The sequence below is a fragment of the Anser cygnoides genome, chromosome 4 (genome assembly GCF_040182565.1).
Source record: "Anser cygnoides isolate HZ-2024a breed goose chromosome 4, Taihu_goose_T2T_genome, whole genome shotgun sequence".
Classification (NCBI taxonomy): domain Eukaryota; kingdom Metazoa; phylum Chordata; class Aves; order Anseriformes; family Anatidae; genus Anser; species Anser cygnoides.
Window position 1 is genome coordinate 67,803,240 of NC_089876.1, and position 15,291 is coordinate 67,818,530.

A 15,291-nucleotide genomic window follows, 5' to 3' on the forward strand; every position below is an offset into this window, starting at 1 on the left:
CCTTTGTAGTGGCAAGGCCCTGTCTTGTGCATTTGTAAAAATGCACAGGGAAATTCAGAATGGAAAGAAAGCACTGTCTGCAGAGGGTGGCAGATGCCATCTGTGCCATCTTTAGCCACATTCCCTGCACTGTTCGGCCCTGCCAGAGACTTTTCCAAAGAAGGCAAGTGCTTTTCCTGACCACTTCTCCCTCTGCAGAAATATTTGTTTTAAAGATTTATTAGTACTTACAGAACAGGCCAGCATATAACGCTGTCTAAACTCGTCTGTTTTCTACATTTCAAAACACAGTAGGATAAACTTAGGGGGGAGTGAATATAACACTGAACCCCAGCAGTTGCAGCTTAAATCACTTGTACACACCACGGTCAATTCTTTCTTAATGTAGCTGCACTTACTGTGAGGGAATTAGGTTAAATTTGCAACAGAGTATGCCGCCTTACATTTACAGGTCTTGCAGCCTTGGGCATAGGAGAACTGGAATTTAAATACTTTTATAAAAACAGCCTAAATATAAGTGCTTGCCCATTTTCTCCTTCCCACCTCCTGCACAAACTGCTTTTCTGAGAGAAAAAAATAGCACTGATTCAAACAGAAATAAGTTGTGTTAGTTGGCACATCCAAATCCACAACATCAAAAAAGATGAGCAACATAGAAATCCTCCTGCCCTTAAATATGGTGAAACTTCAAACATCCCTGAACTGTGCACTGCACCAGCTGATGGCTGGGATGAATCAGAGTAACCATATGGCAGGGAAAGAGCTGCAGTTATGAAGCAGGAGGCTTAATTTGCTAAGCTTAAGAGGGGATGTCAAATAGCCTCTAAAATAAATAAGGGGTAAATAAATAAATAATGGAAACTGCCTGAATTCAAGTGAGAAAGAATGTTTTGGGATGAATACACACCCAGGAATATAATACAAACACACCCAGTGCTTTTCTAGTGCTGTGCTCTTCTGCTCTTTTGAGCAGCCGGTCGAACACATTGGGTATATAAATATCCTGCTCTGTGAAGCATTCTGTATCTTGTGCTTGTCATTACAACAAAAAGAACATGTGCTGGTTTGTTGTGGTAGGGTCAGCTTGCATGCAGTGGTAAATCAAGTGGGTTTTGTGTCTCATTTGGGATTTTGGCACATAGGGATGTATCAACAATCTTATTTCATGAAGACACTAGAGTGCATTATTACCATGACTCTTAATTTACATACAGCCTTTGTTGTTTTAAGATGACAGTGTCCTTTTCAGGGTACTGCTGCAGCAATATCTGGGCTGCTCTCTGGCCAGCTACGTAGTAAAAACACCAGGGAAAGCCTTTGACTTTTTTTTTTTTTTTTCCAAAGAAGACACAGCTTTATATGCTTTTATAGCTTTTGTATGGTCTAAAGCTGCTTGATTTGAGTCCCATCTATTCAGCATCCATTTAAAGAAATAGTACTGGAGTTTTCTATAAACTTGTGAGGAACTACAGTCCTCCCTATTAACTATGTCACTTCACAGAAAGAGTCTAGATGTACCTCTTCTTTGCATTTCCACCAAGTCTTTTTGATACACCTTGTATACAACACTGAATCACATCTAAGTAGCTGAAAGGGATGGTACAGATTCTTCCTATTTCCACTACCAGGGAACATGCTTCCTGAGCCTGCAGAGTATCTCTAAAAGCCCTCTTCTCCCTTATAGTCACACACAAACCACATCAAGGAACAACAAAGCTCCCATTTTCTTCCTGAAGTTAAAGGTATATTGTTCTGCAAGCACTCAAAAATATTGTCACACATCCAAAACTTTGTCATCTCAGACTATGACTTCTTTTCACATACCATAAGCAAATTTATAGTGATTTTCAAAGCTGGTGCATGTGCCAATAATTCTCTATTAGCAGAAATATACTCAAAAGAACTCAAGATTTTGGAAACATTTTAATTGCCAAAATGTCCCCTGTTGAATGCAGGGCCATAGATACTACGGATCTTTAAGCTGCAGGAAACAATATGTTGGACTGTATTTCATAGAATCATAGAATCATTCAGGTTGGAAAAGACCTCTAAGATCATCTAGTCCAACCTTACACTAGTACTGACAAGTCCACCACTAAGCAATATTACTAAGTTCTACATCTACATGATTCTTGAAGACCTCCAGGGATGTTGACTCAACCACTTCCCTGGGCAGCCAATTCCAACATTGCACAACCATTTCAGTGAAGAAATTTCTCCTAATATCCAACCTAAACCTCCCCTGGTGTGACCTGAGGACATTTCCCCTTGTCTTATCACTTGGTGCCTGGGAGAGAGACTGAACCCCCCACCCTGGTACAACCTCCTTTAAGGTAGTTGGAGAGGTTTATAAAGTCTCCCCTGAGCCTCCTTTTCTCGAGGCTAAATAACCCCAGTTCCCTCAACTGCTCCTCATAACACTTATTCTCTAGACTCTTCACTAGCTTCGTAGCCCTTCTCTGGATACGCTCCAGGGCCTCGATGTCCTTCTTGTAGTGAGGGGCCCAAAACTGAACACATTATTTGAGGTGCAGCCTCACCAGAGCCAAGTACAGGGGGACGATCACCTCCCTGGTCCTGCTGGCCACACTATTTCTGACACAAGCCAAGATGCTGTTGGCCTTCTTAGCCACCTGAGCACACTTCTTGCTCATATTCAGCCAGCTATCAACAAATACCCCCAGGATTCCATCAGGAAGCTTTCCAGCCACTCTTTCCCCAGCCTGTAGTGCTGCTTGGGGTAGTTGTGACCCACTTGGCCTTGTTGAACCTCATACAGCTGGCCTCAGCCTATCAATCCAGCATATCCCGATCCCTCTGCAGGGCCTTCCTTCCCTCAAGCAGATCAACACTCCCACACAACTTAGTGTCATCTGCAAACTTACTGAGGGTGCACTCGATCCCCTTGTCCAGATCTTTGATAAAATACATTGAAGAGAACTGGTCCCCAGTACTGATCCCTGGGGGACACCACTTGTGACCAACCTTCAACTGAATTTAGTTCCATTCACTACAAGTCTTTGGGCGCAGCTGCCCAGCCACTTTTTTTCATAACAAAGAGTGTACCTGTCCAAGCCATGAGCAGCCAGCTTCTTCAGGAGAATGCTGTGGGAAATGGTGTCAAAAGCCTTACTGAAGTCTAGGTAGACAATATCCACAGCCTTTCCCTCATCCATTGAGCATGTCGTCTTGTCTAGAAGGAGATCAGATTTGTCAAGCAGGATCTGCCTTTGATAAATCCATGCTGAGTGGGTCTGATCACCCGACCGTCCTGTAAGTGCTGCGTGATGACACTAAAGATGATCTGCTCCATTTGGAGTCCTGTGACTCAAAGCCTCATCTATTCATTCCTGCACAGCAATGTGTGTGACATTTGCTACCTGAAAGGAGTCCAACTAATTTGACATCAGGTGTCTCCCTCATCCTGCTCTGAAAACAGAAACAAACAAACAAACAAACAAACAAAAAAACACCCTCTCATTTACTTTTCATTTTAGTATGATTCAATATCAACTAAATTTTCTCATTCAAGATCTAATGTACTGCTGGTCAATTACAGTCAAAACCAAGTGGCTATGCAGGAGAGCTGCACTGGGAGTGTTTTGCTTTGGCACCCAGCAGTACTTTTTCATTTACTGTAGCAGGACTGTTTGACAGTTACCACAGTAAGTAAGATCACATACAGCATCTTGACAAGAAAAGCAAATTCTATGGTGTTTAATAAAGTAACCCTCCCACCCACACCACACTTTCTAAGGAAAAAACCATCCAGGAGATTTAAAAAAATGTTTTTTGGATCAATTTATCTTTAAGCTCTAAATTGAAGCTAAATGGTTAATTAATCACTGATTACAAATCTTCTATAGTACATTGAGTTTGTTGTGTTTAACTTTAGGAGGGAAAAAGAATCTGAAAGTCAAGTGAGAAGAAAATACCAGTAACATTTCCATGACCCAACAGGGGATTTACAAAACATTCTTTTGTTTTTTATGCCAGTATCCAGCCATAATTAACATGTTCTGAAAATAATAAGATAATCTCTTAATTATTTATATTTGCATACTTGATTATTCATTAGAATGTGTTGGTTGTAAATTTAAAGATGAAACTCAAAAATTTACTGCTACCACACCTATTCAGGTAATGGATCAATGGATCAAAAAATGGATCAATGTATGCACAAACATCCTTTTCTGCATGCAGAGGACAGTATGGAAAACAAAAAGAGAGCAGTCGAAGATGTAATAGACTAAATTTATAAAACAATACATGTACATTAGTTGTATTTGTTAAGGCTCTGAGCCTGCAATCATTTATGCCAAGGGACTATTTGGAGTACATGAAGTCTTTTAGTATCTCAGCCTATGCTATTGAACTCAATATTTTGTGTTGAACTCAAATATTTTGGTGCCTGTTGTAGAAATGAAAGAATGTAGAAGTGTATATATAGGTAACAAAGTATTTTATTTTATTTCATTTTATTTTATTTTATTTTATTTATGTATTTTATTTTATTTTGTGTATCTTCAAGACGCCTACTCTCATCATATACGTTTTACATGTAGGTTAGGTCCTTGGCTGGCATAAAACAATACAGCTCTGCTGAAGTAAATGACTCTTTTCCAATGCATATGGAGTGAACTTTTAGCTCTGAAAGCAGATTCAGGACAGCAGAAAATACAGCAATTGAAATTCCCCTACAAGAAGAGGTAGATCAATCACCACAGAAAGAAAGAAAGAGGCCCAAGTCTCAGGAGAGCTGATGTAAGACTATATCAAAAGAGGGCTATAGTACATGGAAGGAAAAGATGGATATGTCTGAACAGGGCACCTTCTCATAATTAAACATGATCCAGAAATCAGGCATTTCTCTGTGTATGTTCTACAAGGAATTAACTTGGGAAGTCTACTGGGAACCTCTTTACCATACAAGAGGATTAGATGTCTGTGAAAGGTCCACATGCCTGCCTGTCATTTTCTGCTCAAGGTACTGCTGGAGGAATCTCCTTTTAATGTGGGAGCACTCACCTACATTTTGCTGAAAATGCAGGCCTAGTTTAGTATTCTGCCTCCTGTGATTCAACTCCACCTCTTTATTACCCAATCGAGAAGCATAGCTATCAGGCTTTCTGCTTTTCAGAGGCGTGTCTGTGTAAAAGGGTGTTTTCCGCTCCTTATGTTGGCTTTATGCAGAGGAGACTACAGGATTCATTTCACCAGAAAAAGAGAGTGAAAACATTTATGACCTTCTCTCCTAATGGCAATCACCCTGGATAGTTAATGCTAAGTGTTGTACAGCAGCTGGGGAACAAACACAGGTTTTCTGGGTAAGCTTATTCTCTCTCTCTCTTTTTTTTTTCTTTTTTCTTTTTCTTTTTTTTCTTTTTTTTTCTCTTTTTTTTTTTCCCACATGAAATAATCACTGGATAAAACTGTGAAAGTTAAAGCATAAGAGCTTATGAAGTACATTACCATGCGTGATTTCATCTAATGACTCATTCAAGCAGAGTAGCAATTTGTAAAATGCAATGTTTAATCTGTTGGTTACTAGAAAGAATTCAGTTAGATTCTAGACAATATTAATGAATTAATGCTCTTTTAAATTCTTACTTAATGTTCACTCTTCAGGCAGTGGCACTTAGCTCTGAGTGGGTGTTTTAGGTGGGGCTGAATTTCAACCTTACTTTGGATTGTGGTATTGAATATTTATTCACCTGTTTCACTGGGCCCACTTGGAGAATAAGGTCTTAGTGGAGGGCAACAAAACCAGACTCTACTGAAGTTCACCTAGTGGCTGAGAATAAGGATTCTACTGAAAAACACCCATGTCTTGTAACACAAATTTATAAGGATTCTTCTGAAAAACACCCACCTCTTGTAACACAAATTTAATCTTAGTTGTCCTTCCAATTTAATAATCTATTTTTCACCATTTCTGATGATCAGTCTATAATAAATTAATGGTGGAAAACAATCAGAAGATAGCCTTGCAAACACCGAATGCTTATGTGAAATATTCTGTAACATTTACCCTTATCTGCTTATTAATAAGAAGAAAAATGGTGTAATCTTAGAGCCTCAGTTTCTTATGAAGATGTCACATTCTGGTGGTAATGATGCATCATGGTACTTGCTGCTGGAAGTTACGAATTCAAATGATGCAGGCATTTTCTGATCAACTGGATTATGTCTGTGATTTATTGTTATTGTGATGTACTGATGTTTGAAATCTCTTATTAATGTATTCAATGTAAAATGAAAGGCTGAGCAATGATGGCAGTCCAGCAACCAGAGACTGAAAATCAGAGGAATTCTGAAGCAGAGAGGAAAGGCTGTCGACAAGATATCTAAAATCCTAAACTTTTAGGGCTAGATGCTGCAAAGTCTCCTGTCTATGCAACCAGACCTAGATTTCCTCTTCATGTTTTTAAGGAAAGTGTTGTAGTAAGAGGTGACAGTTGATCTAAATACTTTTTACTCATACTTTCTCATTCTGCTTCACTCCCAGACCCAGAAAGAGGTGTTACACACAGTGTGTACACAGTGTGCATAAAGCAACAGGAACACCGCCACAGGTCTTCACTGAAGTATTAGTGTTGTTGTGTGGAGCAAAGATGGATCTCAGTAGGGTTCACTACCGAAATAAGGTAAAAGCATTTGTTCTTTGCCATATAGCTTATTACAGTCTATTTTTTGCTCATTTTTGCAGGGTATTTTTGCTTGTATTGTATTTAATTATTTTGAAACTATGTGTGTTTTTATATGTTTGCTGTTATCCAAAACTACAATATAAGGGAAACAAAGCGACAGACCATTAAAACAATAAATAACATCTAACAAATCTCAGAGAGAACAGACATTGCTTTTACAAGAATGAAAGGGGAGATATAGACATTGAACAGAAAATAGAAGAAAGATTTTTATGATGGAGTTTAAAACAAGGATCAAGAAAGTGATGGTGGGAGCAAAGAAGTCAAAAAAGTTGAACCTGAAAGCGAAAGCAATATTTAGGAACAACAACAGATAAGAAAATATGCCAAGGTCATTTGACAAGAATGAACCAAGAAAGACAAGAAGACAGGAAGCGTTTGTTTGAGCACAGTGATTTCTATGATGTTGAAGCCTTAAAAACAATAACAGTAACAGAAATGAAGCCAATAAAATGAAGAAAATAAAACCAAGATGCATGAAACAAAAGATACAACAACACTTAGTCCAGTCATGGCTGATATAAAGTAGAGGAAGAAAGACGTTGAAAAGGCCATTGAATGAGCTGGCTTTCAAATGAGTGGAATATCACTCTGGCTGGCTTTTGTACTTTGCTGTCTTGAAATAAATGTTTTGCACTGCAATGTTTTGGATAGGGCAACGCCAGGAATTATCACTGGAAGAAAGTGTTGAAGGAAGAAAGTTGTCTCCAAAGATGGAAATACACAAAGTTTCATTGTAGTGGCCTCTGGCAAACTACAACTAGAGTAAGCAAGTAAAAATAGAAGAGCAGATAAAGAAAGTAAACAGATGAAATAGAAGAATAAAGCAAATAAATGCAATAATTAGAAAAGCACAGATGCTATTTCAGAAACATACATGTGCATAGTTGTTTTGTCTCCACTGAAATAGTAGACAAAGCAAGAGATTTTGAAATGTATTTATATGAGAAGAGGTACAGCTTTTTTGAAAAAGCTGCCTGGCAGTACATCTGACTTGCAGATAGTTTAGAAATGATGATAATAAACTGTGAATATGTTTCTGGCCAATCTTGATCTCTGGTAAGGATGTACGGCTAGTGTTTTTGTTTGAAAGTTTGTCTGGTTAAATCCTTATAAAGAAATAATATTCTGTACGTGAGTACAGAACACAGGAAATCCTGAAATACTGAAAAGAAAACACACTGCTGTTTATCAGTTGTTCCAGCAAAACAGATTACACAAATATTTAATGTAACATTGTATGCTACTCTCAGTACAAGCAAGGTGCTACACAGAACTCTATGTACTTCCTGTATGTGCTGAAGAGAACTAATAAACAGATTTCCAAAACCACATGAATGCACTCCTATAGTTTTGGAACTTACGATCAAAGTATAAGCACATCATTTCCAGACTATTCCTTATACTGTGATGCAAAGAATAAGCTTTTCCCTTTTCTTTGAGAGCACAGTTTATGCCAAACCCCCAAGTAACTTCGGTCAATGGCCTTTGAATACTCTCTAGTGTAGTGCCTAACATGATGCTGATTTTACATTTGTTGGAATAATAACACAAAGAAATTATAAGAGGCTTTCTAAGTGAAATGATAGCTCCAGCCATCTGGAAATAGTTATAAGGTTTGTATATGCACTTCTGATTTTACTAGAGTGTCCCTATCAAGCATTCAGTGCAAAACTCAAGAGTACAAGAATAATCTGTGTATGTTTGCTTCTCTGTAAGTGTGACACAAACAAGAACTTTTACATGCCTCTTTTTTTTTTTTTTTTTCAAAATGGAAAAAATCTTGAGTGCTTTTGCAGTCAATGGTAGCAGACTAAGTAGTCTGTCTGTGCTACCAACCAGCACATCTCTTTAGTACTTCACATGAAAAGTATCACCCAATCTGTGGGTGCTGGCTGATATCCTGCAGCATCACTCAGTAGCCAACGCTTCTACCTGACCATTCCCATTCCCTCACTCTTTGTAGTGAAGACTTTACCTTCAGACATTGACATCCCATTGGGACTAAAACCTCATAATTTCTATGGGCCTTAATTTTTTTATTTTTATTTTTATTTTTTCCTGAGCACTACTGTTCTCCTCTCCTTCAGAACTTTTGGTGAGATGCTTGCTTGCTTCTGAAGAGCTCATGGTCCAGTGTAGTCAGGGCAGTCCTGTAGGAAGTGGGACAAAAGTCTGAGAGGGCCTGATTCAGAGCCTTAGACTTCAGTATCACCCATCCCACATGAGAGTAGGAAATTCCAAGTAACTCACTTCCTGGCTAGACGATCCTTCTTACTCTCTGAGTAATGATGAGTTTTATCCTAATATATTGAACAAGGCAATCCGTAGCTGAGAAATTTTCTGAAGACAGAAAAATCATTTTGCAGTTCTGTTTATGGCATCTGGACTTATTGATGCTCAGCTTAGTGGCAAACTTTTTCTGATGTTTTTCCTGCTGGCCAGTTCTCCATTGACGATACTTCTGGAGCTCTGAACTTGTGACTGTATCTGCTTGTCTTCAGCTGAACTTCTGGGTGAATTAACTGTACCTATTTTAAGCCAGAATTAACTTGTAAGGGATGGGTAGCTGCTGACAACTAAGTCACTCAGACATGCAATCCTGGACTCCCATCCTCAACACATTTGTTTGCTGCCCTCTGAGTATCTCCCTGAAAGTTAAAAGTGGATTGAATCTGCCAGGCTTCACTGTACAGTATTGGATCTGAATTTCCTGTATCCATTTCCATTTGAATCAGCAATCCTAACAATGAGGTTACCCAAAGCTCCCGAGGGGAACATGCCAGGGTGAGATACAAAGGTTCATTGAGAAGAAGTTATCAATTAGCAGATTCCCATTTGCTATTCAAGCTGCACTAGAAAGTAATTAAATTTAAGCAGTCCTTCATTCAAAGCTGCAGGGGCAAGTAAATAAACTCAACAGAAGCCACAGCTATTAAATGAAGACATATGGCCCAGGCAGTCAATGGCCGTAAAAGACTCCTGAGAAAAGAAACTCTTTCAGCTTATGGTTGAGGAGGAAACATAACAGTGGACTCTGACCAGAAAAAAACTTGCTCTAGATTTTGGAAGCACTTGCTGACAGCATTGTAAAGTTGAGTTTTGCTCTTAACAAAGGTCTGGGGTTATAAAAAACACTATGTAACATCTGCAAGTTGACAGCACTTATTCTCTGTATACAAGATGACTTTTCCTATGAGATACAAGTAAACCATTAGTTTACAATGTCAACGAATTAAATGGAACTCTCCAAAACACGTTAACTGTTATGGTGTGGGTATGCATAGTATGCATAGCCATGCAAAATAAATTCTCTTTGCTAATGCCAGTGGAAGGCAGGGAAAGAAATGTCTTTAACAGAACATTTTCATTTCATTTGAGTCAAAAGTATCCAAAGTGCTTTTGTTGAAATCACCTTGGCATTACATGATATTCCAAAGGGACAAGATAAAATTTCACTAGTGCCAGGAGTACCTCTGTGGTTTATGAGTAGCTGGGATAACACTGCAGGAAACTTATGCAGCTTTTCATGTTGCATATACAAATTTGACAATGTGGGGTCATGTATATTAGGTTCTCTTGAGCATAGCTATATGAACAAAGTCATACTGTGTTCTTTATTCTACTTTTTCTCTGTTATCGAACTTTTAAAATTACGTTGAAAACATTTGTTTTAGGACCTTTTCATGTGGAATATTTATGGGAAAATTGCCTTTTCTTTTTCATCTCCAGATTTATGTCTGCTTTCCTCTATCTAAATTTTTCAATGTGGACTCCTGTCCTTCTACAGTACATATCTCCATAAAACTGGTTTCAGGGATATTTTCAACCTACATCCGTTTTCTACAAAAATAACAACATTTGTTGTTTTTAGCTCTGTCTCAAGGTTGGATCCTACTTATGTTTGTGATCAAAAAAGGAAGCAAACAATTTATCATGCTCCTTATTCTTGTACACTCTTGACTGAATTTTTAAGGCTCTTTATGCTCTCTCTGTTTTGCTTTCACTCTGTGATTTGTGATTTGGTAATCTAGTCCACTGAGCACCGAGCTTTCTCTCCAACATGTTGAGACTGATCTGTCTCTATCTCATAGGTTGACACCATTTTCCTTTTTTTTTTTCCCTAAGCCTCAGTCAAGATCTTCTAATTGTCTTTTCTGTATGACTCCTCAGAAATCTCCCAGAAAATAAGCTTGCTTTTCCTTGTCTTAACTAGGCTGTTAAACAAGTATAATGGCACTGTCTTGATAATGTTAAAACAAAAAGTCCTCTTTGTTCGTCTTTTTCTCTCACACTTCAGTTAATTTTCCTACTTAAACAGCTCCTGAATTTCTGAGCCTCTCCTCACTACCTTCTCCCCAGTGGTTCTATTTCTTACGATTAGGCAGGGATTTTTTGTGGAAATCCTCATGTTTCAGCATGTAATAAAAATAAGTATTCATCAAAGTAGTAGGTTTAAAATACAATAGCGATAAAAATTATTTAAAAGGGGTAAGAATGTAGACTTATCTCCTAGTTAGTCTAATTAATGCTGGTACTGTTGATAGTACCTCTGGGAACAGATTTCCTGGCAAAAAGAAAGATACTGTGTGAGGTTCCTGGCCTATCCTTGTAACTTGATGGCATATTACTTGGAGTTCGACCTCCATTCCTCTACGTATATTTGGGCTGAAACCTCTAGATGGTTCAACCTGTAGCTTTCCAGAGCCCATCTGTAGATCAGCCCTCAGTACTATGTCCAGCTGCCACATAGTATCATCACAAAAGACAAAGTCAAGGAATCCATGAAGCTAAAGCATGAAAAACAAAGAAAATCCTACTTCACTCTCTCCTAGAGCAGAGTCAGTTACCAGAAAATACCGGTATCTTTTGGCTCAATCCTGCTGCCATCATCAAGGTCCATAGGAAAATAGAATGAAAAAAACCTCAAAGCACACAATGTTTAGCCTGACCTTTCAAAACAACACTTTTAGAAAGATGGTAACAGTTACAGTCTTAGCACGACAGCTATAATTGTGCACATGCCTCCACATTAAACAGAAATCAGAGGAACCATTAAAACTCAGGTATAAATGTCAACCTTCTGGTGGACGTTTATATCTTTTTTTTGGGGGGGGGAGTGGCGGAGGGCAGGGGGGATTCAAACAATTGTTTCTTTTATCTGAAATCCTCCAGATCTGTAATGCCTTAAAACGTTTAATATATTTGACATGATGTATTATTCTGTGTCACTCTGTTACACAGGATGCTTCCTTACATTGTATGACACAGTGTCACAGGGGGAAAGATATCAAGAGGAAGTATCAAAAAGGCAATATGCTTTTGATTTCACCAGGGTAGCCAGAATATGATGCAAGGAAAGGTGCATTGTATGTGTGATAGCATGTACAGTAAGGTCTTTACAGTAGACAGGGAAAGGAGCAATTTTGGGGTGGTTGTTCTACAGATCAGAATCTTTAAAATGATCATTCTCCGTGGTCAGGACCCAGATATTTAGGACTGCTCAATGTGGAATCATAGAACATTTTGGGTTGGAAGGGATGTTAAAGATCTAGATCCACCCCCCCGACATGGGCAGGAACACCTTCCACTAGACTGGGTTGCTCAAAGCTCCATCCAACCTGTCCTTAAACACTTCCAGGGATGGGGTATCCACAACTTTTCTGGGTAACCTGTTCCACTGCTTCACCACCCTTAGAGTAAGGAATTTCTTCCTAAAATCTGATCTAAATCTACCCTTTTTCAGGTTAAAGTCATTACTCCTTGTCTTACCACTTCAATCCCTTATACAGAGTTCCTTCCCAGCTTTCTTATAGGCTGTTAAAAATCGCCAAACCAGGATGGATGAGGTGTTCTATAAGCAGCTGGCAGAAGTCACTCAATCACCCGTGCTTGTCCTCATGGGGGACTTCAACTTCCCAGAAATATGCTGGGAAAAAAATACAGCCCTGAGGAAGCAGTCTAGGAGGTTCCTGGAGTGTGGAAGACAGCTTCCTGACTCAGCTGGTCAGTGAGCCTACCAGAGGGAGTGCCCTGCTAGACCTGCTGTTCACAAACAGAGAAGGGCTGTGTTGAGTAGGGCTTTCCCAGAAAAGGGGGGTGTCGATCTGCCGGAGGGTAGGAAGGCCCCGCAGAGGGACCTGGTCGATGGGCAGAGGCCAGTGGGATGAGGTTCAACAAGGCCAAGTGCCGGGTCCTGCACGTTGGCCACAACAACCCCATGCAATGCTACAGGCTTGGGGCAGAGTGGTTGGAAAGATGCGCAGAGGAAAAGGATCTGGGGGTGTTAGTCGATGCACGCCTGAACATGAGCCAGCAGTGTGCCCAGGTGGCCAAGAAAGCCAACGGCATCCTGGCTTGTACCAGGAATAGTGCAGCCAGCAGGAGCAGGGAGGTGATCGTCCTCCTGTGCTCTGCTCTGGTGAGGCCGCACCTCGAGCACTGCGTTCAGCTTTGGGCCCCTCACTACAAGAAGGACATTGAGGCCCTGGAGCGTGTCCAGAGAAGGGCTACGAAGCTGGTGAAGGGCCTGGAGCACAAGTCCTGTGAGGAGTGGCTGAGGGAGCTGGGGTTGTTTAGTCTGGAGAAGAGGAGGCTCAGGGGAGACATTATTGCTCTCTACAAGTACCTGAAAGGAAGGTGTGGGGAGCTGGGATTTGGTCTCTTCTCACAGATAACTAACGATAGGACTAGAGGGAATGGCCTCAAGTTGCACCAGGGGAGGTTCAGGTTGGAAATGAGGAGACATTTCTTCTCACAAGGAGTGGTTAGGCATTGGAACAGCCTGCCCAGGGAGGTGGTGGAGTCACTGTCCCTGGGGGTGTTTAAGGAAAGGTTGGACGTGATACTTAAGGACATGGTTTAGTGGGTGACATTGGTAGTGGGGTGATGGTTGGACCAGATGATTTTGGAGGTCTTTTCCAACCCTAATCATAATATGATTCTATGATTCCTTTCTTTAGTAAGTATAACTAAATCTCTTTCTTTGCCTCACACAGTACATTTCACAACTTCAACTGAAGCTTTCTAGAATGATGGTGACCTAGAAAATGATTTGTTGAATAGTACAAACCCATCAGTTTTAACTATGGTGCATTTGGACTTCTCTATGACACCTTTTTTTTTTTTTTCCCAGATGAAATGTTTTTACAGTTGGAAGGAGCAGTGCATGCCTGGGATTTCTGGCATTGACCTTTCAGCTTGGCAGACCTTTGGTTTGACTCTGAACATGCAGAAGTGCCAGTCAAATGTTAACTGCAGACCTGCTATTCTTACTCAATATATCTGAACTCTTGAGAATTCCTGTGAAGGTACTGCCCACACACAGAAAATCAGACATTTCACACAGGGTTAGATGGAAGCATAAAGCACGTGCACATATTTCTAGCTAGGAAATGCTAGGAGAAAATGTGTGGCTGCTTCACCATACTCTAGGGCCACCATCTGTTTGCAGTGTAAATACAGGTGTTTTGTTATCTTTGCCAATGCACAAAAACAACCCAGTCAAACTACTGAAGGTGAGGGGTTTTTAATTGGTTGTGCCTCTTATCAGGTAGTATGATTAGTATTATTTTGGTTTTCAGTTTCCCAAATGTCCTTTATTCATCACTGAAGGTAGTGGGACACCTCCTATCAATTAACTACTGCAGGAGTGCATGGCTCTGTCCTTCACCTCCAGCTCCAGGGTATTTTAGTTACCATCCTGAAAACTGCCTATTACAACTGCAGAATAGCTCCTTGTCTGAGTCTCCACCTTTTAAACCCGTCAAATTATTTCTTTTAGTGAGCCCAGCTACCCTCCTGGGTCTTTCAAAGACCTAGTGCTTTTTGAACTCAGGCTTTCCCAAGATCTGATTTTTTCCATATGTGAATGTCTCTACTGCCAAATAAGGCCAATTCTACAACCATGACTCTGCGTGATCTGGCCTTCCCCCAGCATCCTTGTTCCCAGCGTTTATTTGCAGAAATATCTGTGCAAGAACATGCTTGCAGATGTCAGAAACGCTATGCAGAGTGTACTGTTACTATCTGTATATTTAAAAAGAGCCCTAAATCCCTTAAACAGACTTATTCACTTATTTTGGCCTTAAAGTTTCTATTTTCTCTATGTGAATAGCACATACTTGATACATGCAATTTTGTTACCTTTTCTTACTGGTATAATAAAGTTGTATTGAGCTTTGTAAAAAAAAATAAATATATATATATATGTGAAATTTAATGAATGTCAATTCTGTTTTAGAGTAAACCTGTTACAATTTTAATCCTATTTTATCAAGTTGACTCTTAAAACTTGTCTATAAAAAGTCATTCTGGTTTCAAATTAGGCATGCAAAATTCTTAGGCAAAATAAAAACAATTAAAAGGCAGAAGAAATAGGCTGGTTTTGAATGATACATGTTAGGTCAGAACAAACATGCCAGTTTCAGACATCACTGTAAAAAAAAAAAAAAAAAAAAAAAACTATAACTTGACAAGGGAGTGGTTAATCATATTTCTTATTAGGCTTTTCAGTCAGCTTTCCAAATGAATTTGATAATGACATTGAAAAAGTTATACTGAGAGGGCACAGCAGTGTGAC

General features: G+C 39.6%; 1 long non-coding RNA gene across 1 annotated transcript; it reads left to right on the top strand.

Annotated features, from left to right (window-relative positions):
* The first annotated feature begins 5,184 nt into the window (after positions 1-5,184).
* LOC125183218 (uncharacterized) lies at positions 5,185-14,041 on the top strand. Its single transcript, XR_007164846.2, has 3 exons — positions 5,185-5,327; positions 6,509-6,647; positions 13,846-14,041. It is a non-coding gene; the product is annotated as an uncharacterized lncRNA (long non-coding RNA).
* The last annotated feature ends 1,250 nt before the right edge of the window (positions 14,042-15,291 follow it).